The following is a 27,685-nucleotide window of genomic DNA, read 5'->3' on the forward strand; positions in this document are numbered from 1 at the left end:
AAAACCATGATAATATTAATTAAGAAACAAAAAGTTTATAAAGTGCAATTCTGAAAAAAAAAAGAAATTAATGTGTCATGAAAACAGCAAACTAAAGCTACAAAAAAAAATGAATTGTAATTAATCGATTTAATGTATCGTCAAAACAGCAAACTAACGCTAGAATAAAGAAATCAATTGTTACAATCGAACGTTATTTGAAAACAAATAATAATATCAGTGAGTCAAAAAAACCGTGATTAATTAATTATAAATAATTTTTTAAAAATTTTTCTAATTCAAAAATCGAAAATCGGGCTTCGAGGTCTGGTGGCCAGCCCCTTTGTGCTTCCGTATAAAAAATTCCAGGTCCCTGCGTGCCATAGATTTGGCTGGAGAGCTCGGTCAGACAGACAGACAGACAGACTTACACTTGCTTTTATTATTATAGATAATTGTAAAAAATCGAACAACCTAATTCGAGGTCGTTGTCTGCTGACTGCTAGGAGACGGAAATAAAAAGCACTACTTGCCATATCAAAAGCGGGCCAAACTGGCGATGAACAGTCTAAGCTATCACTCCCCAAGAGCGCCAAGAGCATTAGTCACGTGGTATATGTTGGAGACATCCTAGCAGACGAATTCTCTGTGGGTGAGCCGTCTACCTGTTATAAGAAGTCGTTGATCGTAAAGGCCATAGAACATTTCCATCATTATGACTATGGCAGAAAGGTCTTATTGCGGACCAACCATGCTTCTCTAACCTGGCTACTGAATTTCAAAAATCCCGAAGGACAAATAGCCAGATGGATTTAAAAACTGCAGGAATATGACTTTGAGATAAAACATCGTAAAGGCTCCTCCCACGGAAATGCGGATGCTTTATTCAGGAAGCCTTGCACTGCATACTGCAGCCATTGTTCAAGAGCCGAGGCTAAGTAAGGGTTGGCGAATCCGAGTGTCCGGCAAGTAACATCTTCAACATCAACTGATCCAGATCCGTGGAGTGATGAAAAAGGTAGAGAAGACCAATGGGATCCTGACCAGTGGATCCTGACATTAGGCCAATAATAGAACTGAAGGAATCATCCAGTATAAAAACCCAAGTGACAGGACATTTCCATTTTCAGTCCTGCAACTAAAAGGTACTGGGCTATCCGGGATTCACTCCACTTCCGAAATGGAGTCTTATATCGACTATGGGAAAACGACGATGGAACTAATAAGAGATGGCAGCTGCTGCTTCCTCAAAACCGAATACCTGATGTTCTGAAGGAAATACACAGCAGCTCAACAGGAGGGCATTTCGGCTGTATGAAGACACTAAACAAGGTCCGAAAGCGCTTCTTCTGGAGTTCGGCGAGAAACGATTTTGACAAGTGGTGCCGATCTTGTGATGCTTGCGCATCCAGGAAAGGACCGAAGAGACGTAGCCGAGGACGGCTGCAGCGATACAATGTAGGAGCGCCTTTCGAGCGAATTGCCCTCGACATACTTGGACCTTTTCCTCGGACCACGGATGGCAACAAATACATCATCGTTTTCATGGAATACTTTACGAAGTGGCCCAAAGCTTACCCAGTTCCAGATCAAGAGGCTGTCACGATTGCTGAAGTTTTGTTACAGAATTGGGTGTCCAGATTTGGGACCCCCGTCCAGTTTCATTCCGACCAAGGGAGGAACTTCACTTCGGCTGTGTTCAAGGGACTCTGCGACTTGTTGGAAATTAAGAAATCGCAGACAACCCCGTTACATCCGCAGTCTGATGGCATGGTGGAGAGGTTTAACCGTACAATTTCTGAACCACTTCTCGCTCATGGTTTCAAAAAATCAAGACGATTGGGATCGCAAGCTGCCCCTGTTCCTGCTTGCTTACCGTAGTGCCGTCCACTAAAGCACCGGCTATTCTCCATCACAGATGCTCTTCAGTCGCGATCTCCGTCTGCCAAGTGACCTGCTCTTCGGCCTCCCTCCGGATGCACATTCCTCGCCTGAGGAGTACGTGCAAAACCTCCAGACCCGGCTGTTAACAGTACACAAGTTTGCTCGAGAGCAGATCAACATCTCGACGGACAGGATGTAGAAGAGATACGACGCAAAAGCCACCGAACATCAATTCCAGGAAAAAGACTAGGTTTGGCTATGGAATCCAAGTCGTCTTAAGGGCGTTTCTCCAAAACTGCAGTCGCATTGGGAGGGTCCCTATACAGTCCTAAACAGATTGAACGACGTTGTGATACGGATCCGTAAATCCTCCAATTCAAAATCCAACGTCGTTCATTATGACAGATTAGCCCCATACTATGGCCATAGTACTTAGTGTTTCTCATTCTTAGGAGTACACATAATTGTTGTGCATGAGTTTTCTTACCTAGTTTCTGTGTAAAGTTTATATGTAGTGTAAATGTTTGTTTCTTTAGTTATGTTATCTGTATGTTTTAAAACGTTTCGATTGTATCAAATTTGGCTTCTGACCAAGGGTTGTACTGCTCGGGACGTGTAGTCAATGGGAGGGGGCAGTGTTACGAAATGTACAGGCGCGGTAAGATGGCGATAAGCAGTTTTAGGGTTGACATAAAATGGCAAGGGGAAGGCAGGGTTGTCACATTTGGCGAGAAATCGCCCATTTGGTGACAAAGTTGGCGATATGTTAAAGACAGTTGGAGAACTTTCTGGAACGAATTCTTACCGGTTAAGCCCAGAATGTTCTCGAACACAAGCCGAAAACTATATAAACCCTGCTGGTCCGCTGTCAGTTAGTGTGTGTGCCTCGTCTAGCGAGCTGATATTCACTCACTGAGCGAGTGTCTCGAAGTCTAGCGCCGAGTTGGTCGTCGAGTTCATCGAGAGAGTCTTTAGTGCATCGCGAATTAGTGCATCGTCGAGTTTTGTCTTGTAGCGTGGAGAGTCTCGAGAGTACGTGGAGATCCGAGAACGACCAAGCAGAGTCGAGAGCTGTATTCTAGTGCTTTGCCGTGAAGCTGTCTCCACCGTGATAGGCTGATAACCTGAAGGCTGTGTCGCTGATCGTGTCAGCGTGTTTATAGTAGTTCATAGACGACTGTAAAACGTGTTTTAGGGCTCTCCTGACAATACTGGTAAATAAAGTGTGTTTCGGTACTTCATTAAATGTCGCCGTTATTCATTCCAAATCTACGAACCCCGTACGAACGTGAAGGAAGAAAATAACGTAACAATATTAGTTGTGAGTAAGACAAATTCATTCTGCTTGAAGAGTATTTCTTGTGGGAACAATACATTTAAGATTGAAAAGTTATTTATGTTCAGCTTAAAATATTGAATGTGTAATTTAAAAAACTGTATGTGTAAGAATGCAAATTACGAAAGTTCACTTTGAATAAAACTGTGCATTGACTGTTATTATAGAGTATCATTTTCATACAGACAGCAAAATATATTCTAAGACTTTTACTATTTACAAATGTAATCATGCTTATATTTGATTTAACTTCGCACTGATAATTTTCACCATGAATGCTTTAATTATTTTTACAGGAACTTGCGCGGCAAAACATTTACAACCATCTTGTGAAAGCGCGGCAAACGTCATGTGAAATGACCGAAATATTACTGGGAGCTCATTGGTCCTTTCTATCGGTGGTGATACCTTAGCCACTCCATCGGTGGTGATACCGATGTGCACTTAAGAAATATGCGTCCTGTGATATGTGAGAAGTCCTGAACAGGCTGAATCTCAGGCGCCCTGAGGACCTCGCCAATTTCAAATCGTAAGTATTGGCATACTGCATTTTTCAGCGGACACCGTTGCCACACTTTGTGAAGGTACTTTCTGTTAGTTCTACCAGCTTTTATTTTTTCGAATTAAAACATTTCAAAACATGCATGTTATTTAATTTTCATACGCGTTTGCTAAAAATTTTTTCCAAATACTTTTCAGTAACAGGTATTATATCCAGGTTAGAATTCTCCTTTCTTTATTAATTTTAACTTGACCTTTTCTAACATTTTAAAATGCTTTTTTATACAGGGGGAAGATATTTTCATTGCATTAGCAGTTTATGGAACATTAACAAAGTTCTAAATAATATATGTCTTCTATAAAAAATTGTGGTGCTAATTGTAGATTACAAAAGTTCTAAATAATATATGTCTTCTATAAAAAATTGTGGTGCTAATTGTAGATTACAAATGCTCTAAAAATGTGGGGTGATTTGAAAAAAACGTGTAAAGAATTATTATTATTATTATTTTTTTTTTTTTTTAATTACAGAACGAAAAAAGAATTTCAATCTCGTGTACTGCTAATGCTATGAATATTGCTACACTGTTAATGTTAAGACTAAGACTAATTCTACGAATCGGGATAACATGAGAAAATTTTCAAACCTTTAGCTTCGTAGATTAAATATAAACTTTCACCTTTGCCACTGAGTGAAAATGGTGATAGGGGAAAATGAAACATTTTCTCTTAATGGAGGGTGTCAGCGGCTTTGTTCTCTATAATTTAGCTAAAATATTGTTTTTAAATTTGCGTCTGTTTCTCCCGCATAGGTATTAATTATCTGTCAGCATTTTAAACGTTTAAAGCGTAACGTTCAGGAAATATAGTGTAAACCTTAAATCTTGGTTAATTGTCACGGAAAATGCTGTTCGAAAGTTCAATATCTAGAGCACGTTAATGCTGGTGGCTATCGTTTTTTGAATTTAGGTTTTGTTGGGAAGAATTTTGTTTCATATGACGTTTTTCGAATCATTTGTGAAGGAGATATAGAAGTGAAATTTCATTTGCCGTTATAAAGATCTGCCAAATTCCCACATCTCTTGAAAGAATATTCAAGAGAGTTTTGCCTTAACATAACTATTGAAGCTCTATAAGAAAAATATATAAAGGCTTAAAACATTTCAATAGATATGAATTTCAGTTTCATTTAGAAAAAAGTGAGAAATCAGTTTTTAATTCAATATTTACTACATGTTCTCGAGGAAAGATTTTAATGTCGAAAATGTAATTTTTGCAAAACGGGAACACTTCAGTAATTTTTTATAATTTTGTGCTTACCACTTTTTATATGTACGAAATGCAGTTATTTATTTAAAAGCAAGGGTTTGAGACGTCAAGTCTGATTTTCTGTATTGCCTCTCCTGGTTCTGAGCTTCGTCTGTGTGTTTTAATAGACTTGTGATGTCATGCTGTCACCCCCTCTTCGCACTACTGATGCCTCCTTTCAATTGTCACTGCTTTCTACCGTCGTGCGCCCTTTGGGCATAAGTATCATGAGCCGGAAACATTGCGTAAAAGCAACAATATGCCGGCAATATCGATAATGATGATGATGATCTGATGCAGTTGATTGAAAGTATGTGTATGTTACAAACGATGGTTATTCATACTTAACTGTCAGCTTAGAAGAAACGTTTGCCCAGGTATTTCTTCCTTTTTCGGCGGTAAGGTCGATGAAATTAGGTAGTTCGGTTCGAGGTTGGAATCACGCGAACGTGCTGGCTACATGGGCTATTTTTGTGGTTCTTCGCGATAGTCCTATACGAAGACAATCTTTTCCTTAGTATTATAGACGTCGAGTGTTTTAATATAATCAAATAACCATCCATTTCTCTTTCATTTTCTGTTTGCGGATGATTTCGTGTTCGTGTTCGAACGTATCTAACATATGTTAACGATTTTAAGAAAAAGATGCAGTTTTCCTTCTAAAACATGTTTATTAGAAACGATAGTTATTGATACGTAACTGTTAATTTGAAATCCAGTTCGTGGTCGCAGTTATCCACTTCAATTTACTTTTGTCTTTGTGGTCGATTTCGTACTCGGGGAAGGCAAGCCAAATATATTGCATAGAAGAGAATGTGTTGACTTAAAATCCAATTGAAGGAAAGTGAAGTACACCCTAAAATTCATCGGCTGTATTTAATCCCATTTCAAGAATGAACCTTCCGTAAAAAGTAACATCTTTTTATTAAAGACAAATCTGTGTGACACATAGTGGCTGTTCCACTTGTAGGGTTTGTATTTATTTTAACTAACATTTATTTTAAGTTTAAACTATCTTTCCTGTCAAGCCTTACTTTCCCCTGAAATTGCCAATGCCAGAGTATGTAAATTTTAGTAGAACGCGCAAGGATTCAAATTGTCAGCTTAAGTATTCTGAGTTAAATAGAAAGGAAACGAGTTCGAAAGGGTGCTTTCTTGCTTCACGAGTGTGGAGGTGGCTAGTTAGAAATTGAAGAACCACGCGTTTCGGCCTGTGTGCTTGCCTCGGCAAATTGTCAATCTTTCAACGTAATATTCAGAGTTTGCTGAATTATCAGCGGTATTTTAGAACGCGGTGAGGTTAGTCACGTTTAGAGAGCCTCGTAGTTAGTCACTTGTTATTATCTCTTTTCAGTTTCTTATTTTTATTTTACCGCCGGGTCGGCGTAGTTTGTGAGCGTCAAGAGCACGCATTTGTAATTTCTAAAGTTGAATAAAAAGGGATTTAATCCCTTCTCAACACTTTGGTCTATTTCCAGTTCTCAGCAGTCACCACTTTGTTGCGTGCAGGTTGGAAGCGCGCAACTTTACATTGGCGCCCGAACACTTCTCGAACTGAAATGGCCGAAAATTGGATGGAAGCTGCGGGACAACAACAAGAAATGGCAAGCCAATTGGAAGGATTTGGATACCTGGTCCACCTTACACAGATACATTTTAAAATACGGTGCACCGATAAAAGTCATTAGCGATTACGGTAAACAATTCATTAGTCAAATATTTGAAAACATATGCACTGGACTTGGCATACGCCATATCAAAATGGTTCCGTATAGACCACAGGCAAACATAGCAGAAAGAGTTAATAAAAACATTGTAAAAATAATTCGAAGTTACGTTAGCACACATCACAAGCGCTGGGATGGCTACATAAATGAGTTAGCTTATGCTTTAAGAACGGCAAATCACGATACTACGGGAAAAACCCCAGCAGAATTATTTTTAGGACGAAAGTTAATTACGCCATTAGATTAATTATTCTTTGTGCAACAAAGAGAGCAAGAATTTAAACAGAAAGACGTGCAAACACTTATTGACAAGGTGATTAAAAGCTCGGATACGGCAAGAAATGGGCAAAAATTATATTATGATAGAAAACTCCGTGAAGCAGATTTTAAAGTTGGGGATAAAGTGTTGAAGCGGAAATTTTCTTTTTTAAGTGCCCCAGACAATTTTACTGCAAAGTTAGCTCCAAAATTTGAAGGCCCCTATGTAATTCAGGAAATCAAGGGAGTCGTATTGTACCTTAAGAACGAGAGAGAGGAAATCTGTAAAGCAAGTCCCGACCAGGTGAAAAAATATTATAATCAAAATGATTTTGAAATTCTTAAAAGTTTCTTGCAGGACTCAAGCGTAGAAGAAGTAGAAGGTCCAGAAGTAACGTCACCTGTTCCACCACCCAAGAAGCAGAGAACTGAAGAGAAACCTAGCCCTTCTACAACCCATGCGACGGTACCGGAAAGAAGAAACGAAAACTTTCAGACTCCAGCATTTAAGAAAAACAAGAAAGCAAAGCCGCCGCGTAAAGAAACCTTGGTAAAGAGGAAAACACCACTTACAACGTTTCGCAGTAGAAATTCTACATCGAAGAGAACGCTCCCAGGGCCAGAGAGTCAGGTGCAAACAAGGCCGCCGTTCGCGAAAATGAAAAGACAGCAGGAGGAACGAAAAGACCACCACCAACAGAAGAAATTCAAGCATGACTCCAGACCGGAGGACGCCAAGACCAGCCGTCCAGGGGAAAAACGAAAAAGACAGCAACCCGACGACTACCACTCCAAGAGGCCAGCATGCAGAGGGCGAAAAAGAAAAATTAACGTGGACGACACTCGGAGGACATTAAGGAGAAGACTGACGTCCATGAAACCTATAACGTGGGAGCAGTTCTGCCAGAAAAGAATGTCGGAGTTTCAATCATCGAAAACTCAAAGATAAGTTAAAATCTTCTATATTTTTTTTTCTTTTGTTCCGAAATGTTATGCGTAAATACGAAGTTCTATGTTTTGACGGAAGTCAGTGTGTCTCGGTTGAGACTTAGTTTTGTTTCACTGTATTTAGCTAAGGCAAAAGTATTATTTTCTTTAAGTATAAAATTTAAGAACAAGCAGTTTCTGTTGGTCGAAAGACTAATTCTGTTATGTTAAAGCCAAAATTTGGCTGAAGATAAAAATAACTTCGTATTCTTGCATTAATAAGAAGTTTAGTTTCAGTGCCGCCAGCTTGGCGAAGAATGAGTAAAGTAAAAGTTTATTTTTCTCTTATTCATTTTATGGTAAATTGTAAAAATCATATGTATTAGAATTTTGTAAATATACGTAAATACTTCAAAGTTATGTAAAAGTAGAATTTAGTCTAGAAGCATAAAATTTTAGATGCTAAAAGTAAATGCTCAAAAGCAATGAATTCAAATTTAAGTATTAAACTGTAGATAAAATCATGCTTTAGAGCGAAAGCCTGCATGTCTAAAGATGAATGAGGGGGAAGTTAGAATGAATGTGTTTTGTAGGGTTCTCCACCTACACTTGAATTTTAAGAATGTTAAAGTAGCTCATCGAGTTGTAGAATGTCGAGTAAGGTGTGTCTATTTGGTTGTTGAATTCTAACAAATCATTGTGGTTAGGGGAAGTGTTGCAATACTAAAACACGAATATTACCGTTGGACACCACACATGGTGGAGAGCCAGGGTAAAGTTAAATTCATGTTTGAATACTTGAATGAATGTGAATTAAGCAGTAACTAAGGAAAATAAATCGCTCAAAAACAAAAACTTATTCAGTGTCAAGAAAGTGTAAATTATAATGTATTTAGAAAGATACTGATACTTATTCCTTCCAGATGCTGGAAGGAAGAGATTGCTGAAGTCCAGGAAATGTTGCTGTAAGAAGAGAGAATTAAATAAGTATACACAGAAATTTATTATACCTTTTGTGAGATAACAGATTTTTTACGTAAACGAGGCTCTTAAAATTTAGTTCAGAATTGTAGAAACTTTTCAACAGGTCGTTTGTAGGACCTGCTTCCAAGTTTTCCAAATTCTGGCAGCGATCAACTGTAGGGTTTATATTTATTTGAACTAACATTTATTTTAAGTTTAAACTATCTTTCCTGTCAAGCCTTACTTTCCCCTGGAATTGCCAATGCCAGAGTATCTAAATTTTAGTAGAACGCGCAAGGATTCAAATTGTCAGCGGAAGTATTCTGAGTTAAATAGAAAGGAAACGAGTTCGAAAGGGTGCTTTCTTGCTTCACGAGTGTGGAGGTGGCTAGTTAGAAATTGAAGAACCACGCGTTTCGGCCTGTGTGCTTGCCTCGGCAAACTGTTAATCTTTCAACGTAATGTTCAGAGTTTGCTGAATTATCAGCGGTATTTTAGAACGCGGTGAGGTTAGTCGCGTTTAGAGAGCCTCGTAGTTAGTCACTTGTTATTATCTCTTTTCAGTTTCTTATTTTTATTTTACCGCCGGGTCGGCGTAGTTTGTGAGCGTCAAGAGCACGCATTTGTAATTTCTAAAGTTGAATAAAAAGGGATTTAAACCCTTCTCAAGACTTTGGTCTATTTCCAGTTCTCAGCAGTCACCACTTTGTTGCGTGCAGTTTGGAAGCGCGCAACTTTACACACTGTTAAAAAAATATCAGTTTTAAGGAGATTTTTATATCGAATCTTTTAACCATGTTCATTTGGCATACAGATATATTATTTATTTTAACTTCCACAGAAAAAGACAGAATATTAACCGTTGCTAGATGGGACAGATAATTTTTAAACAAAACTTAAATTCTTGAAAGCACCGAATCGAAATTATGTGTACACTGAAAAAAATCAAAGTATTATTAATCTCATAGCTATTATATTTTCGAAATGAATAGGTAAATAAAGAAGGGAAAACAAAACTACATTATTTTTTTTATTCAACTACGCACAAAAGGCTTTAAAAGTACACTTTAATCACTCCGGTAAAGGTAAGAATATTCATTGGCATATGTATTATCTGTATAATGTAAATTTGAGTGTTATTTTACCTTAATTAATGCAAATTATTTACTTGTTGTTATAGTCTTTATAATTAAAATCCGTGAGCGCCTGTTCGTTTAGTTAAAGGGTCGTTCAGATTGGGGTTTATCTGAGCTAACGGACACAGCTGATGTAACTGACCCTCATCCAAAACTAATTTTTCTCCATAGCAAGCTTAAATACCTGAACTGCAGGCATAGGGGAGCTAGTCGACACATGGAACTGACTCCGTTAGCTCAGATAGACCCCCAATGTGAATGGCCCCTAATTGTTTCTTTGTGGCATTATCTCCTCCGGATCAGTGGAGAGTTGAATTTCAAGAGAGGAACCTCCGGTTTTCAAAAATTTGTGAGAAGCCCGTTTGACCATTCTCATCTTCGTACAACTTTAATTAGCGGAGATATTAATTAAAACTCTGAAAATGATAATTTTCGAACTCCTTTTTCTGAGTGGCAAGTCTCACACGCTGGAGATAAAAATATGCTTTGTTTCGAAATGTGTTGCTACTATTCAGTTTCAAATCATACAGTTTGTTAATCAAAAATTTGCCAGTTTTACAATATACGAAATAAAAACTAACATCGGCAAACATTGAACTTATTATTATTAGATACTAGCGGCTTCGCTGCCAGCCTTCGTCTGGCTTTTAAATGTACCCGAAGAACAGCTGAAGGAATCACCAAACGTTAAATTTAAAAACTGCGTAGAATTTTACTCTGCAGAAAACCTTCATTAAAAAAAGTTATTACGTATAACAAAATTACAATGAAATAAGCAATATCCCTTAATACAAATATTAATTATCCTAATAAATAAATTAATCAACTTCCCTTTGCAAAATCTTAAGAACTCGAAAGGTGTAAAGGAGGTTAAGAACTTTGTTTCCTAAAAAAATCACTCAAAACTTTTCAATATCTTAAAAACAGTGAAATTAGCAATAAATAACATAAAGGAATACAAAAAGCAAAAAAAAATCTGAAAAGCAAAGTATAATTAATGATATTTTATCTTATATTTTCAAGAGAAAAAAATTACAATGAAATATTCTATATCCCTTAATACAAATATTAATTATCCTAATTAAAAATTTAACCAACTTTCCGCTGAAGAAAAAAAATCATGCAAAACTTTTCAATATCTTACAAACAGTGAAATCAGCAAAAAGTAACATGAAAGCAACTCAAAAAAACAGAAAATTCCGCGCAGAATTTTACTCTACAGAACAACTTTATCAAAAAAATCAATAAAAATGTATCTTTTTTCTTTATATATATAAGCGGCTAAAGTGTGAGTCGCCGATAGTTTATTGTTGCCACTCGGAAAAATGAGCGCGGAAACTAATGTTTCCGCAGCTTTTAATTAATATCTCGGCCGATTAAAGTCGTACGAAGATTGGAACGGTATCGATGGATTCGGAGAATTTTTTGGAATCCGAGGATACGCGTCTCGAATTTCAATTCGGCACCGTTCCGCAGATATTCGAGAAAAAAAGAATTTGGCACGTAGTTAAATCCCTCTAATAGGGAAAACACAAGAAACAAAGTGGAGAATGTAGAAAAAACGTAGGGAAAAATTAGTTTTTAATTAATATCTCGACTAATTAAAGTCCCAAGAAGACACGAATGGTCAAAATGGCATGCCACGGACCTGCGGAATCCAACGGTAAGCTTCGCTAAGCCCGGGAGACAGCCGTTTCGGAGGAGATGATGTTACTTCACCCCATATATATATGCGGCTTAAGTGTCTGTTTGTCCCCGATAGTTTATTGGTTGCTAGCGTAACAGTACTAGCCAATGGGGTGAAGTTGCCTCGGCACAGGGTTGCCGTTTAAATTGAGACGTAGGCAATTTCCTGTCAAACTTACCTTTGCTATGACGATCCATAAGTCTCAGGGCCAAACGCTTAAGCGTGTTGGCATTTTTATACATGAGCCTGCAGTTGGACACGGTCAACTTTATCTTGCCTGCTCAAGAGTTCGTAAAAGAACGGATGTAAAATTAAAAATAATGGTTGGTCCTCTGCAAGGCGAGCTTAGAAATGATGGAAAGCTATACACAAGAAATGTTGTGTACAAAGAGATCTTTGACATGTGAATTAAAATTTCATTACTTAAATCCCCTTTACTGATTGAGCCAGCGGTAGCTCTTAAGAAGAACGCCAGTAGTTTCCTTCATTGCACTCTATTTTAAGCAAGAATTTCTATAGTTTTGTGTTTACAACTTTCATATGTAAGAAGTGTAGTTAATTATTTTGAAGAAGAAAACTAAAACGCGTATTGCTCTGAAAGTTGCCTATATTGAAAACGATGGTCATTAATATGTAACTGTCAATTTAGAAATAAAACCGATTTCGTTAGATGTACACATCTCATTAACTAGTAAGGTCGCGCCCTGCGCAAAACTAGTAATCGTCTTGGTCGCGACATACGACTCATTTACATTCTGTTCGCTAGGCGCGTTAGTCAGTCTTGCAGAAAAGGCAACATGTTGACTTAGAAGTCCAGTGAAATATTCGTTAATATTTAATGGCTTGTATTTATTTCCATTTTAAGAATGAATCTTGTGTAAAGGTAACTTCTTTTATTAAAGAGATGCTTTGATACTTTATTTGTTTATTCTGCTGTTCAGCAGGAATTTATCCTGCTCTTATCGGAGCTTATCACGGAATCCCATTAGGAGCCTCACACATAACGGCTCTTCATAATTGTTTCGCCATAAAGATGTGAACACTTGAGATTAATAAAATGAGACACGTTGTTTCTGCAGACCGAGTGGCGGTGAAAGTGTGATGAGCTGAAATCTAGTGAGGAGAGAGAAAATTATTAAAGAGGAATTTGTATGATATGAATTGACTGTTGTACTCTTAGAAAAGTATGTTACCAGATGATTTTAATTCGAAACTTTTATGCATGTTTAGTTGATTGTATAGTTAGGTTTTTAACAAAGCCTAAATTCTTGAAAGCGCTGAATCGAAGTGATGTGTACACTGAAAATATCAAAGCGAAAAATATTATTAATCGCTGGGTTATCCTGATTATCTCCTTGAATAAGTAAAGAAAAAAGGAAAGACAAAACTACATTATTTTTTATTCATGTGCGCAACGTAATACTTTAAAAACTTCTTTAGTCGTTGCCGTAAGGATTAGAATACTCATAGAGATATATTATCTAATTAATTTAAATAATTCACCTATTGTTGTAATTAAAATTATATTTAAAATGTTGTAAAAATTACTGAACTTAGAATGTATTATAATACCAATTTTTAAACACATTTTTAAAAGAAAACTTGGGTATACTTAAAAAATTGACTTAATCCTGTTTTGCATCTGGACTTGGATTTCTTACGATTTCTTCAAAAGAGGACTAGTATACCACAGCTGCATAAACAATTGTACACATATATTATTGTTATCCAACGATTTCCTCGATTGATCTTTTTGTTTCTGACATTATTATATTCAAAGTTAATCTCTGATTGAGTTGGTTAAATGCCTTCTTATGGCAACTGACATGTGTCCTGTTGTATAAATTTGATAATTGATTAAGCAAGTATGATTTGAAGAAGACCAGTGCATAGATTACAATGAATGTATATGTAGCTATCCAATCTATAAGTCAGCATAAATCAGAACACGCTATTGTTATCACTCTGCTCGACTGGCTGTCTTGACGCTTCAAGTACTAAAAGTATATAGCAGGATATATTTCCGTTTATTTAGTGCTCTATAAATATCACGCCAAGCAAATTTTAGCTGCAGTTTAAAATACTACATCCTTATTTGGTATGATTTGTTACGTTTTTTCTGAGAACTGGGAATTCTGAGAAATCTTTCCGTTGTAAAGAGCTTCTCCATTTTTTCTATTGCAGAAATTAATTTTTTCCCGCTTGAATTTCATTAAGTAAAAAAGAAAGGAACTATTCTTATACGCGCCCTCAAGTCGCCAAATTTCTCGTGAAACATTTTTGGCGAGAAACACCACGGTGCCATATTATTATCTAAATTTTTTCTCTACATTTCAAATTTTAAGCCTAAAATGTCTCCAGAAACGCGAAAACCACGTACTGAACACACAATTTAAGCTAAAAATCCGAAACGAAAACAAAAAATTTAGATAGTAAAAACGCAAAGTTTCTAACCAAAAATATTTAACAGGAATCCATGTACACAGCGATATGTTTTAACTTAAAACAACATCTAGGAATTGCACGATATAGGCAGCGAAGAAATCCACGAACTACGCACACGTCACTTTAATAGTTTAACATAACAACAATACATTTCAAAGAATATTATATACACATTCTATTTAAACTTTAAAAAACGTCTAAGAATTGCACAATCTATGCATTGCGCACAAATCAACAAAATATACTAAAATAAATTACAAGTAATTAAAAAAAATACCAACAAAAATTCATAGTAAAAAAAAATGAACATTCTACAAAATAAAAACAATAAAATAAAATGTACTTACCTCAATAGATGTTCCTTCTGACAACAGAACGCAGCTTTAACATGCCGCCACGTACTTTCTATGGTGTTTATATGACAGCCAGACTCGCTATCCCCAACATTCATACTATGGTTCACAAATAAATGTTCAAAACCTTCTTTTCCTAAATCCTTGTAAGATTTCCAGCCATCCGAAAAAATAGTTGTACAACGCTCAATCCACTCTTTAATACACTGCATCAGCGTTTCTTTACTTCTATCATGCACAGCCACTAAAAATAATCTCCCAGACCCTCTTGCAACCACGTCTCTCATTGCAACATAGGCCATTCCAAAACACGCACGACACGAACCGTTCAGCAATTAAACCGCTCCAGCAAAAGAATTTTCAACGTCAAAAGTGTTGCCATACAAACACACAATCGTGCCAAAAACCAGCGCAGAACACATATCGCCACATTTATTAATCTCAGGAGGCATATAAGAGTAGAGCCGTAACATATTTTCAGAACACTGAAATATAATTAATACTTTGTGTGCTTTCTCGTGTATTAATTTAAATACTTTTTACAAATTTGCGGAGTTTCTTGTAACTGCTATCTTTAATTTTTGTGTTATGTAAGGTATATTTTATTTAACAGGCTACATGTATTTTAACTATATCCCGTTGCTTTCAATGGCCTTTTTGATCATGTCATAATATTTTTTTAATAGCGCGCACTAGCCATTTCGGTTTTCCCACTACTAAGGTCTGAAGTGGTGGTTATTTTCTTGTGCAGGCACCTAAGAGGCGGTCATCATTACCTCCTCTGAGGGGACATAGAATTTACATCCATGCTTTCTTCAGGATTGGAGCCCTGAATCTTCGGTTTCGCAGTCGTCTGGCCTTACCGCTATACCGCCCATCTTAAGTCAAAATATAGAAGGCACACTCCCTCCGTCCAAAATTAGTTGCTACATTTAGATCGGAAATTTTGTCCCAAATTACTTGCTACATTTCAAGTAAGTGGCGTCATAAATAATTTTCCATGGAGTTTAGTATTTTGACACCAGTAAAATTATATGTCATTGAAAATTGTTTTATTTGCGATTAAAATCGCAGCTTGGCAATTTCATTCTGAGGTTTTACTTTCCGTAAATGTAGCACCGATTTTGTGACAATTTTTTTCGAACCAAATTTACAGGTTGCGCACGATCTTAAAGCACGTCCCATTTTGAAATAAATCTACTACCAATTTATCAGAAAGATCATATTTATGTGATTACGGCAAAGCCTCGAGGGCTGTCTAGCTAAGGGGCGGGTTGTCTTCGTGGAGGGCTTTCTAACGGAAACTGTGTCATATACACCAGAAAGACTATTGATCAAGATCATTACTGATGGAAAAGTCTTTACAAAATGTGACGTGGCTTAAGGACGTTCAACCCTGGATTTCTTAAACTAATTTTATACTTATTTAAGGAGGGAATGTTTGCTAAGTAAATGTTGTTGAATGAGAACGCAGCATCCTGAAATTTCTGAAAAATGTTCAAACAAAATCATAAAATCGTCCATTTCAGTACCAAAGTATTAAAATGTAGCAACTAAAAAACCAGTAACGAAGTATTCAAATGTAGCAACTAATTTGAGACACAGAAAGCATAATCTATATAGCGGACGAATATGTAGATACACAGATGAAGATTGGCAATGCATGGGAGAAAGCTATATTTTTCGTGAACTTCCAACTATTAGCTGAGCTAGTTTCCTGGAGTGTTCTTCGGTAATTGATAGATACATTTATTATAAAAATCCGAAGAAAAAATGTTACAAGAACTAAGAATGAATATTAAGAAGCAGTAAGTGAAAATGAAGATACTGAAACTTGATATCTATACATTCGCTGTTTTAATGATGTGAAGAAACTCTTGATATTTAGAGGATTGAAAATGGCTGTTCTAAAAGGATATTGAAAGGACAGGTGTGTGTTTGTGTGTGTGTCTGGTGTGTGTGTGATTATGGCAAAGCCTCGCTGCTATCTGCCTAAGGGGAGTGATGCCTTCGTAGAGGACTTTCTAAGAGACACTTGCTCATATATACGTTACACGTGAAGAAAACCACGAAAACACCCATGCAGCCACCCGTTCGCGAGATTCGAACCTCGGTCCGAACTACCAGCGTTCAGAGACTTTACTGCTCAGCCGCTGGTGAGCTGAAAAGATAGGTCTCCCTTAAAATAACTATAGAAACTACATTAAAAAAGTACTAAAGTTTATAAATCCTTATAAAATTTTAAAATACATATTTATTATGATTTAATATAGAAATACGAAACAAGAATGAGTAGTGAGCTTAGGATAGAAGTGCAATTTTTTCTCAGATAATACAAACTTTTGATAAACAGTTACAATTTTCTATTAACCACTTTTATGTATAAGAAATAAAATTGGTATTTTTAAAAGGAAAGTGTTCGGTATTCCTCTTGACTTGCTTTGTCTTAAATGCGGTGGTTATTGATACATAATCATCAGTTAAGTAATGTTAATAATTTCCATCTTGGTTTAATTTTGAAGAAGGTTTTTTATTTGCGAATATTTATTTTTTTCTAATGATTATGTAAATCTTGGTGAATTTTTTTGAATTTAATATGTAATGTGGAACTTAGGAATTTATAATTGAAATGTGAATGCTTATACAAAATTTAGACCCAATATTATGTTAAGTCGTATTTGTTATTCTATTTTGATTTTAATATGTTATTGTGGTCGTTTCGAAAAAAATATGAATACCATTGTTGCTTAGTATGTGTACATATTTAAGATAATAGTTTCTGTCTAAGACAAATATATAATTAAAGAATTGTAAACTGTACGTGTAAATGGATCACTGGGTTAATTGATCGCTGTTGCGTTTTTACGATTATTGTCAAAGTGTTCTTTGGGATGGGAATTATTTGTAGCTGCATTTATTGTCATAATTACTTATTTAGATTGAGGATTAAAAGCACTCACGCTATTTTAACTTTATTATTACTCATATTAAGTGCCACCAATTAAACGCCTTTATAGAACAGACATGAATATATATATATATCATTGCTTCATTTGCTCGGATACGTCAAAAATAGGCTTAAGTCCTTAGAGAAACAAGATTAGCATTAAAGATTTTAATATTATTATCTCTCAAACATAGCAGCTGCAAATGAGTTTGTGATACAATTTTTGGCGATTTGTTTCTAGAAAAAAACGATTTTCGTTTTTGGCCATTTACCAGTCAAACCGATATGTAAAACGCATTAATGAGAAATCATGGCTACTTCGCGTCCACACTGTTATTGAAATAACATAAATTAAAGTGCCTTTCATCACCTTAGAAAGGCATGTGGTGTTTCGAATATCTTAAAAGTCTGTTTTGACGTTTTATGATTGAAATAAACATGAAAAATATGGAGAAACCATTAAAAGTTAAAATTAATATTAAATGAATTATACTGATTTTTTGTTAAAACAATATTTAAATAAAGCTTTTTTATTTTGAGAAATATTCACTGATAAAGAAAAATCTCTGAAACATTTCACTGGAATGGCTTTTTGTGTTGCCTTTTTTAGCTGTAAAGTTATCGACAGATGCCTTGATGTTCAGAACGGAGATTACTTCGAAAGATTTCAGGAAGCTTTTGGATTGCGTTTAGAATATTCTACGTTAGACTCAACATAACACTAATCGGTGACATAGTATCCCGGCCGTTGGTTGATTTAGTTAACTATATTCGTATAATAAGTTCCATGTGTTTTGTAATTTATATTTGATAATTTATTTATCTAGTGTCATATGAAAAAGAATCGCGTAGTGAGTTCCTGAGAATCTAATCTTCGCTTTCTAATTCAGTACCTCCTTACAGTATAGGGTCTACTGTGCTGTCGTTTGGTTCTCTTTTCAGTTTTTTCAGTGGGAGCTAAATTTGAATTAACAGTATGTACGTTTACTTATTTTTTATATTCATTAACCCAGTTAAGCATTTGTTATTGTTTTAGTTTTTAAACATGATTCTGAAGGTACAAATTTCTGTTATAAAACTACCTCTACAATTCCGAAGTCAAACAACAAAAATCATCGTTATAGTTTCAAAATTTTCACAGGACTAATTTCGATGGTTTTACAGAACCACCATCCTCAGCTGCAAAACCGCAAATGAACAAGATAGGAAATAATGATTAGATAAGATAAGAAAGCCTGGACAAGAATAAGCAAGTGGCGCCATCTGTTGGTGAAACCAGAACTAAAACATAATTTCTTTATAGGCCGAAGGCAAAGATGGATTGGAATTAGGATCGTTAACTAGAACAGAAAGATTTTTTTTAATGTGAAATGCCTCTAGAAAATCCAGGTCTCCAATGGATGATGTTTTTTGAATAATTTTGGCAGCAGAAAAATCGATTTTTCTACGACTTATAACTTACTTTTTTCTGGTCATTAACTACTAAAGAATTTTCGCCAGTAGATGGCATTAAAGTGCACTAATCAAAGAGATTTCCAAATAAATGGCACTAGGGAAGTACCAACAACCGTAGGCGAAGAAAATTCAGCTGCGTGAGCAGGCATAGTATCTGAATACTTACGAAAGTAGGTGTTCATCATAAAAATTGTGCAGTGATAAGCAATGACATTAAATTGAAGCATGCAGGTAGATGCAGTGAGTTATATGATGCTACTACTTTTTAATTTCCTTGTTTCAAATTTAACATGTATTCACTTCTCTAAAAAAGAAGTGCAGACGGTCTTAGAGCATTTACAACCGCAAACATTTCCGAATGATATCCACCACTGTTTTGCTACGAGCCAATCAAAGGCTTTTCCAGAAAGCATGCGCAATTAACGTATATTGAATAGTCTATTTAATTTCTTGTTTAAATAATGAATAACATTTCTTACACGGTAAAGTGGTAGATAAGAAATTCTACATATTTATTCATATTGCGTATTTTTTGCGCAAGAATTACACTTTCACAATAACGTTCCCTCAGAAAACGTAAAGAATTTTAATTATTTCCAAAATAAAATTAAACACTAATCCAGTATTTCGATATTAAATTATGATACAAATATATTTAAATTTTGTAATGTTCTATAAGATGTACTATTTTTCTATGTAGTTTCCATAGTTACTTTAGGGGAGATCTGTCTTTTGAATATTCTTTTTAAGAATTCATATATCTATATCTGTAAATATCAAGAGTTTCTTCCTATTATTACAAAAGGAAATGAAATAATAGCTTTGCCTCTTCCAGGCTACCTCCCTCTTTTCCAAATTAATTTCTATATCTGAATACTTTTGTACTGATGATTTTTTGATTCCATTTGAACACTTTTCAGAAATTCCAGGATGCTGCGTTATCAATCAACAACATTTACTTATCAAGCATTCACTCCTTAAATCAGTATCAAATTAAATATGATATTAAATGAACTTTCTCGTGTCCGACTGCTCAGTGCCAATGATTTTAAATTATGGAGTGCCTATAGTTCAAAACCATTTACCTCCTCATCAGAATTAAATAAAGGGAGACGAAATAAGAAAATTGCATAAGTTAGATTACTTGATGCAAGTTAGAGGGAGCCACATATGCTTGAGAAAGGTTAGTGATAGAGATGGAAATAAACGGTTAATAAAATTTAGTACTTTTCTATGTAGTTTCCATAGTTACTGTAGGGAAGACCGCTTTTTGAATACTCTTTTTAAAAATACATATTTCCATATCTGTAAATAGCAAGAGTTTCTTCCTATCAGTACAAAAGAAAATGAAATAATACTTTTATATCCTCGAGGACATTTAAAAAACATCAAAGCGAATAAAATTCCGTCCAACAAAAGATAAATCCAAAAATGGTATTAAATAGGAATAAAGGACTCTGGATATTTAACTTTCGAACAGCATTATAAATGGCAATTAACAGTGCTTTTATTTTATCACTTATTTCCTCATCTTGTGGAAGCTTTTAATGGATCAGAGAATTTCTACCTACCTGAGAAAAACGGGAAAAAATTCCACTTTTGGAATATTCTATCTAAATGATAAAAAAAGCTCTGTACTCCATAGTTTATTCAAAATTAATCATGTTTCAGTATCGTCATTTTCGCTTCCACAGCTAAAGAGGGTGTTTCTCTTTAAATTTTGAAAGTATGTCCTCCAAATTTTTTGATGCTTTACTGCTTGTTAGTGTTCATTCTTAGTTTTTCTAACAATTGATTTTCGGATTTTTATAACAAATGCATCTAATCAATTACCAAAGAACACTCACGGAAATTAGCTGAGCCAACAGTTGGCAGGTTAATGACAAAAATAGCTCCCAGGGATGGCCAATCTATTTCTGTATATCTACATATTCGTCAGCTATTTAGATTATTCTCTCTCTGTTCCAAATTAATTGCTACATTTGAATACTTTTGCACTGATTATTGATACTGATGATTTTATTATTCATTTGAACATTTTTCAGAAATTTCAGGATGCTGCGTTATCAATCAACAACATTTACTTACCAAGCATTCTCTCCTTAAATCAGTATCAAATTAGTGTAAAGAATCCAGGGTTCGCCCAAACTTAAGCCACGTCCCATTTTGTTAGGATTCTTGCATAAGTTAAGATCTTGCTTGTGTATATAAGGCAATTTCCTTACAAAGTCCTCCACGAAGGCAACCCGCTCCCGCTAGGCCGATTTCCCTCGACGCTTTGCTTTGACCACATAAACTTGATTTTTGCGTATGTGTAATATCAATAGGTGTATATAAAATCATATACGTGAATATGTTATCATTAGAACATTAAAGAATATTTTCAAACATGTAGATAAAATATCAATAGAATAAATATCATACATAAAATAATGTATAAAGAATATAGATATGATATGCATGTGGGGAACGTACGTAAATGTAACTAAAGTTTACATACTGTAAATATGTTTTAGAACTCTTTTATTCTTATAATTTTTTTATATAACAAGGTATGTAAGTTACCTCTGACAATAGATTCTCTTCGCTTGATCTTTATAATTGTCGATGAAAAACGTGTGCAGTACGATGGAGAAAAAGATGAAGCTGATTTTACTGCCAGGTTAATGACAGCTTTACTGCCCCTCGGATGACGCCTCATCATTAGGTGCTAGGGGCGCTGGATCGTCGCGGGCAGCTTCAGATAGAGCTGAGTTAGCTGCAGGAGACCGCGTAGAGGCAGTAGCAGGAGCTTCTGTAGAACGCTTTTGCGCACAAGGAACATCATGATGGGGAGTTGTTACCGTAATTTTTCCTTCTGAGCAAAGATGCCCTTGTACAACGCCATTACACCGTCAGTACAGTTACTGATTTCTACGGCTCTGACCATGATGTCGTAGATTTTTCGGCCCTTTGTTGCAGAATCCGTGCTATGCTGCACATCTCTTGCAGGTTTTCTAAGGTTAAGGCCGTGTTCTTCTGTTTCGTTACCTACCTCCTTTTCTTCCTCACTCGCCTATCTTGTCATTTCGACGAGTTCGTCGTCGGTTTGAAAGTTCGAGTGGTACTCGATCAGTGTGTTCACTTCTTCCGTCGTCATGCATCATGTCGGACAGCCCTTAAGTAACTACCAACGGAGCCAGCGTCACACAGCTTCCCGAGTCGGGAGGGATATCAAAAGGCGGCATGCTAGCCAGACAATCAGAGACGCGGATTTTGAATCGTGTGGGCACCGTTTGCTGGCGTGCGGGCAACGTTCGCGGCATAATTCCTCAATTTTGAATTTTTTATGAATATTTTTGAACAATCCGCGATGTGCTGAGGCCGCGATAAATTAACTGCCAAGTAGCAAGGAATGACTGTAATTTCAACTCTGGGAAATCAAGAAACCGGAGTAAATCAAATGACGGTAAATAACGATCCATACTTATTGAAATTTATTGGCTGTATTAACTTCCACATCTCAAAGATGAGTCCTCGGTAAAATATACATAATATGATATGTGTAAGAGGTATGCGCTTATCAGATAAAATTAAAATTATTGGGGAAGAACCATTGAAAGGTTTCAATCGACTGTTAATAAGGCAATAGGTTATACTAGAGAATACTCCTCAGAACATGCACAGTTATGAATATCTCTATCACTGCTTCATTTGCTCGGATACGTCAACAATAGGCTCAAGTCTTAGCGATATAAGATCAGCATTCCAGATTTGAATATCATTATCTGTAAACCCTAGCAAATGTAAATGCATTTCTGATATAATAGTTATTAAGTTATGCATTTTATATACTTTAAAAAATTACATTTCTGAAATGAGTGCAAATCACATGTTAGCAATTTTATCAACAAATCACATGTTAGCAATAGCACTACTGAAGACTTTATTTCTGCGCCATTAATTTAGATTCTAGCAGTAGGCGTTTGAAAAGACTGACTTCATGTTTGAAATTTAATCAAGCAATGACTGATGTAAATAATATTGCTTATATTAAAATAAAATGTAATGCACTGTCAATCAAAGAACGCATTGTGAATCTTCTCATTGTCTCTGTGGTCTATAGTGGTCTGTGGAATATAGTGTTCATGAAATAGTGTCTCTGTGGTTCGTGAAATAAAATCTCTGTAAAAATAGTGTCTGTCTCCAATCACTGTGGTTCCAGCGGTGCAATATTTGGATATTCTTATTAACTTTGTGCTTCGGTTATAACGTCCTAAGGGCTATATCGCATATCATTCATATTAATCGATTATTGTATTCATACTGAAAAGTTGGCTTTCAGAATTAATTCATATAAAACCAAAAATAACATACAACGGTAAGCCACTTTCTGGATTTGCTGAAAATGCAATCAATAACGAAGCAACAACAATTCAAGCTGTTATGTTGTGTTCATTATTTTCAAAATACAAAAAAATTGTTGGGCTGGTACCAGTACTTAATATGACTGCTGAAGATGATATAGATATATGTATAATATAAGCAATTAATTAATTATTAAGATTAATAACTTCGCATTGAACTGCACGACAACCTTGCATTGAAGAATCCATCTTGAATATTGTGCATGAATAACCTCAGACAAGTACAAGAGCTATTACACGTCGTCTGCAACTGAGTCATTCCACCATTTGGAGAGTACTGTATGAAAATGGTTTGCATCCGTACCATTTGCAGAGAGTCCAAGCCTTGCAAGAGACAGATTACTCTCATTTCTGTCATTGGTTCTTGCAGCAATGTGCGGCGCAGGCGAATTTCCCATCGAATGTGCTATTCACGGACAAGGCAACTTTCTCACAAGGACGGCATCTTCAATAGCCACAACATGCACGTGTGGGCAACTCATAATCCACACGGCACACATCCCCATACATTCCAAACCCGCTTCTCTGTGAATGTGTGGGGGAGTTAATGACTAGCTCATAGGCCCCCGTACCTCTTAGCTGCACGTACAAATGGCTTATGTTATCATATTTTTCTACAATAGGTGCTACCGAAATTGCTGCAGGATGTGCCGGCTGTCGTTTGCGATACCGTGTGGTCCCAGCGTGATGAGCACCAGCTCATAACCAAGTGCGGGTCCGCAATTACTTGGATGGGACATTTCCGTGCCGATGGATTGGCCGTGGTGGACTGTTCGATGGCCACCCCGTTCGCCAAAACGGATTATCCAGTTGGATTTCTTTTTATCCAGATTTATCCAGTTTGGATTTCTTTTTATGGGGCCATCTGAAGAGCATCATTTACGAGACTCCCGTTAACTCACTGGAGGACCTCGTTGCGCGACTATCAATTGCGGCTGCAAGCGTGCGTGAAATGCCTGTCGTTTTTCAATCCCTTCTGCGACGTTACCAAGCATGTATTACTGCTGCTGGGCGCAATTTTGAACATTTACTGTGAATACTGTATTGCTACAAAGAAGCACTTTGCGTTGATTTTGTATATGAACACATTTTCCTCTCGTGTCGGTTTTTTTTTTTTTTTTTTCGTTCCTGCCTTAACCCGCAACTTTAGACCATACATTCACTAGGCCCATACATATATGCCCATACTACTTTAGACCATACATACTACGCCCACGATATTCAGTTAGCTTCAAGAGACAGAGGAAGGAGCCGTAGCACCTGCGATGTGAAAGTTATGGCTTCAGATTTGAGAAATTGCAGTTTTACGATGTGAAATTTATGCTTCAGATATGCTAAATTGCTCTTTTGACTACGTTATGCCACTGTTACATATTGCCTTATTGGATGTCATTCAGCACAATAAAGTGCGCAGGTTTGTTCCAACTCCTGTATTTTTATTTTTCACTTTCAGGATACCTATTAAGGACATATATAGATAGGTAAAGACATCAGAGTCGCACACCTATTAAACAAGCGAAGACCTATGGTAATCTTTGGTTGAGTTGATTAAATACATTCTTATAGCACCTGGCATGTATTCTGTTGTATAAATTTGATAACTGATTAAACAAGTATGATTTGAAGAAGAGCAGTGCATAGATTACTGTGAATCTTTAAGTAGCTATCCAATCTACAAGTCAGCATAAATCAGAACCAGTACTGTTATCATTCTGCTGCACTGGCTGTTTCTACGGTTTAAATACTGAAATTAAATTACATGTAATATTGTTTAATATTTGCTCTGTGAGTATCACGCCAAGCAAGTTCTAGCAGTTATTTTAAATACTTCATCTTAATTTGGCATGATTTGTTAAGTTCTTTCTGACAAATGGAGAAGTTAAAAAATATTTATGGTATATATGACTGAGAAATAGCTTCTTTATTTTTGTGTCATGGAAAATAATTGCTCTTCCACCAATTTTTATAAAGTAATGTTTGGGCGGCTCACGTCAAAATATGAAAGAAATGGTATCTAACTAGCAGCCGAATATGTAACTATACAGAGAAAGATTGGAAATGTAGGAGAGCTATTTCTGTCATGAACCTCCATCTGCAATATGAGCTGGTTACATTGAGTGCTCTATGATAATTGATATATTTATTTACTAAAAAATCCGAAGAATAAATGTTAAATAAACTGAGAATGAACTCCAAGAGGCAGTAAAGCGTAACAAAATTTGCAGGAATTTCCTTCAAAAGTGAAGATGATGATAATAAAATAAGACTAATTTTAAATAAATTAAATTCAAATCATAGGCTTTGTTTTACATAATTTAGATAGAATATCCTGGAACTGGAATTTTCGTCTCACGTAGGTAATAATTCCGCATTGCCATTAAACGCTTCCTAAAAAGGAAATAACTAAAATAAAAGCAACTCCCACAAAAAAAAAAAAAAAAAAAAAAAAAAAAAATGCTGCTTGGAAGTTTAATATGCATTTTTATTACTGTTGAATTTATGTTTTGTTCCACTTAATTTTATTCGCTTTGATCTGTCGTCGAAGATGCAAAAGCCAAACTGTATCTTCTGTTATAAGGATACGAAAAACCTGGGCTGGTACCAGTACTTAATATGACTGCTGAAGACGAATTAGATATATGTATAATATAAGCAATTAATTAATTATTAAATTTAATAATAATGCACATTCTATAGTATTGTCATTTGTACAGTATGCAGAAAAGGTTAATGATTTTAAACAGTGCATGAAATGCGTGATCGAAAAACTAGTTTTAAGGAAACATTAGCATTTCTAAGAAATATTATAATCTATAGTTATGTGATATTTAATTGTGTAATATTAAAAAACACTAAATATTTTTTATTGATTTCAAATTGCAGTTCTATTACTTTTCGTTTGGTATCTAGTCTTCCAAACACTGTGTAATTCGCGTTTTTTAAATATTGCCGTTATGTATGTTTATTAGATTATCTCAATAAATGAATGTTGGAAATCAGGTTTTATTTTTTATTAAATTTAAGTATATTCTCTTTTCTTCGCTTACATTTTATGTGCTTGTCATAACAAAGAAATTCATAATAAATAGAAAGAAAAAGTTTCATTGTGTGCTCTTTAACGAAGAGCATACTTTAACGTACTTATCTTACTATCGTATACTATATTATTTCAATTATTTCTGTACAGTAACAAAAGGAAAGTTATTGATTATAAAAAGTGTATGAAATAATCATTGTAATCTACCACTATTGTAGAATGAAAAAACAAAAAATAAGTAAACACATTAAGAAGTGTAGGCAGCGGTGTTTAAAAAAACATCAGCATTGCTAGTAAATACTGCAATCCATAGTTATTGCATTTTTAATTGCCTACTATTTAAAAAAACACAAATATTTTTTTTATTAATTGGAAATTTTAGTTCTGTTACCTTCTTTCTGCTATTTATACTTTCAAACATTACTAGTTCATGTTCTTTCTTAAATAGTGCTGCCATTTATGTTGTTTGTTTGTTTAATATTTCATTTCAGATATGAATATGAGAATTTATGAGATTTAGGTATATTTTGGATCACATTTATTAACTACTTTATACTGTCTTTCATTTGCATATCTTGGAGATAGAGATAAGTTAATGATTATATGTTTTACTGCGAAACGCGAATTAATTCATACTTGAGTTCAGGTAAAATACGGATTATGTTACCTTAAGAACCGCTTCCTAATTTATCATGACAGGGGCAGTTTTCAATGTCTCTGAGATTTAACAGAATTAAGTGTGATAATACTGTTATCAGAAAGGCTCTTTTTTTTTACCAGCATATGTATCTTTACTTTTATTTATGTCTAATTGAGTTTTATTTACATAAAACGTAGTATTAATGTTATATATTCATAATAATTACTCTCAATGAAAAAAATGATAAACCTTAAATAATCGTAACTTAGAATTTAAGTTAATTAAAAAATATAGTTTAAAGTACTGAAAATAATTAAGGCTATTATTAATTATGCACATTTAGTCTAAAGAGAAAAAATGCATTATTTTCTGGTTTTCAGGAAATGATAAAATATTTAAAATTTAGATAAATACAAGGAATACAAAATTTTAAAAAAGAAGAAAAATATATTAATTATTAAACTTATTTTTCTGCATAAATCAACATGAAACACAAGGACATAATTACGACATTTTCACAACTGTTGCAAAAAGGTGGAATATTGCCAACATTTAGGCGTCTTTAAGACGTCGTGATATGACTTACTTTTTTCTGGTCATTAACTACTATAGAGTTTTCGCCAGTAGATCACATTAAAGTGCACTAGGTAAAGACATTTCCAAGTAAATGGTACTAGGGGAGTACCAACCCCTGTG

The sequence above is a fragment of the Stegodyphus dumicola genome, chromosome 11, assembly GCF_044657685.1.
Source record: "Stegodyphus dumicola isolate Sdum_Otavi_A_Nest chromosome 11, ASM4465768v1".
NCBI lineage: Eukaryota > Metazoa > Arthropoda > Arachnida > Araneae > Eresidae > Stegodyphus > Stegodyphus dumicola.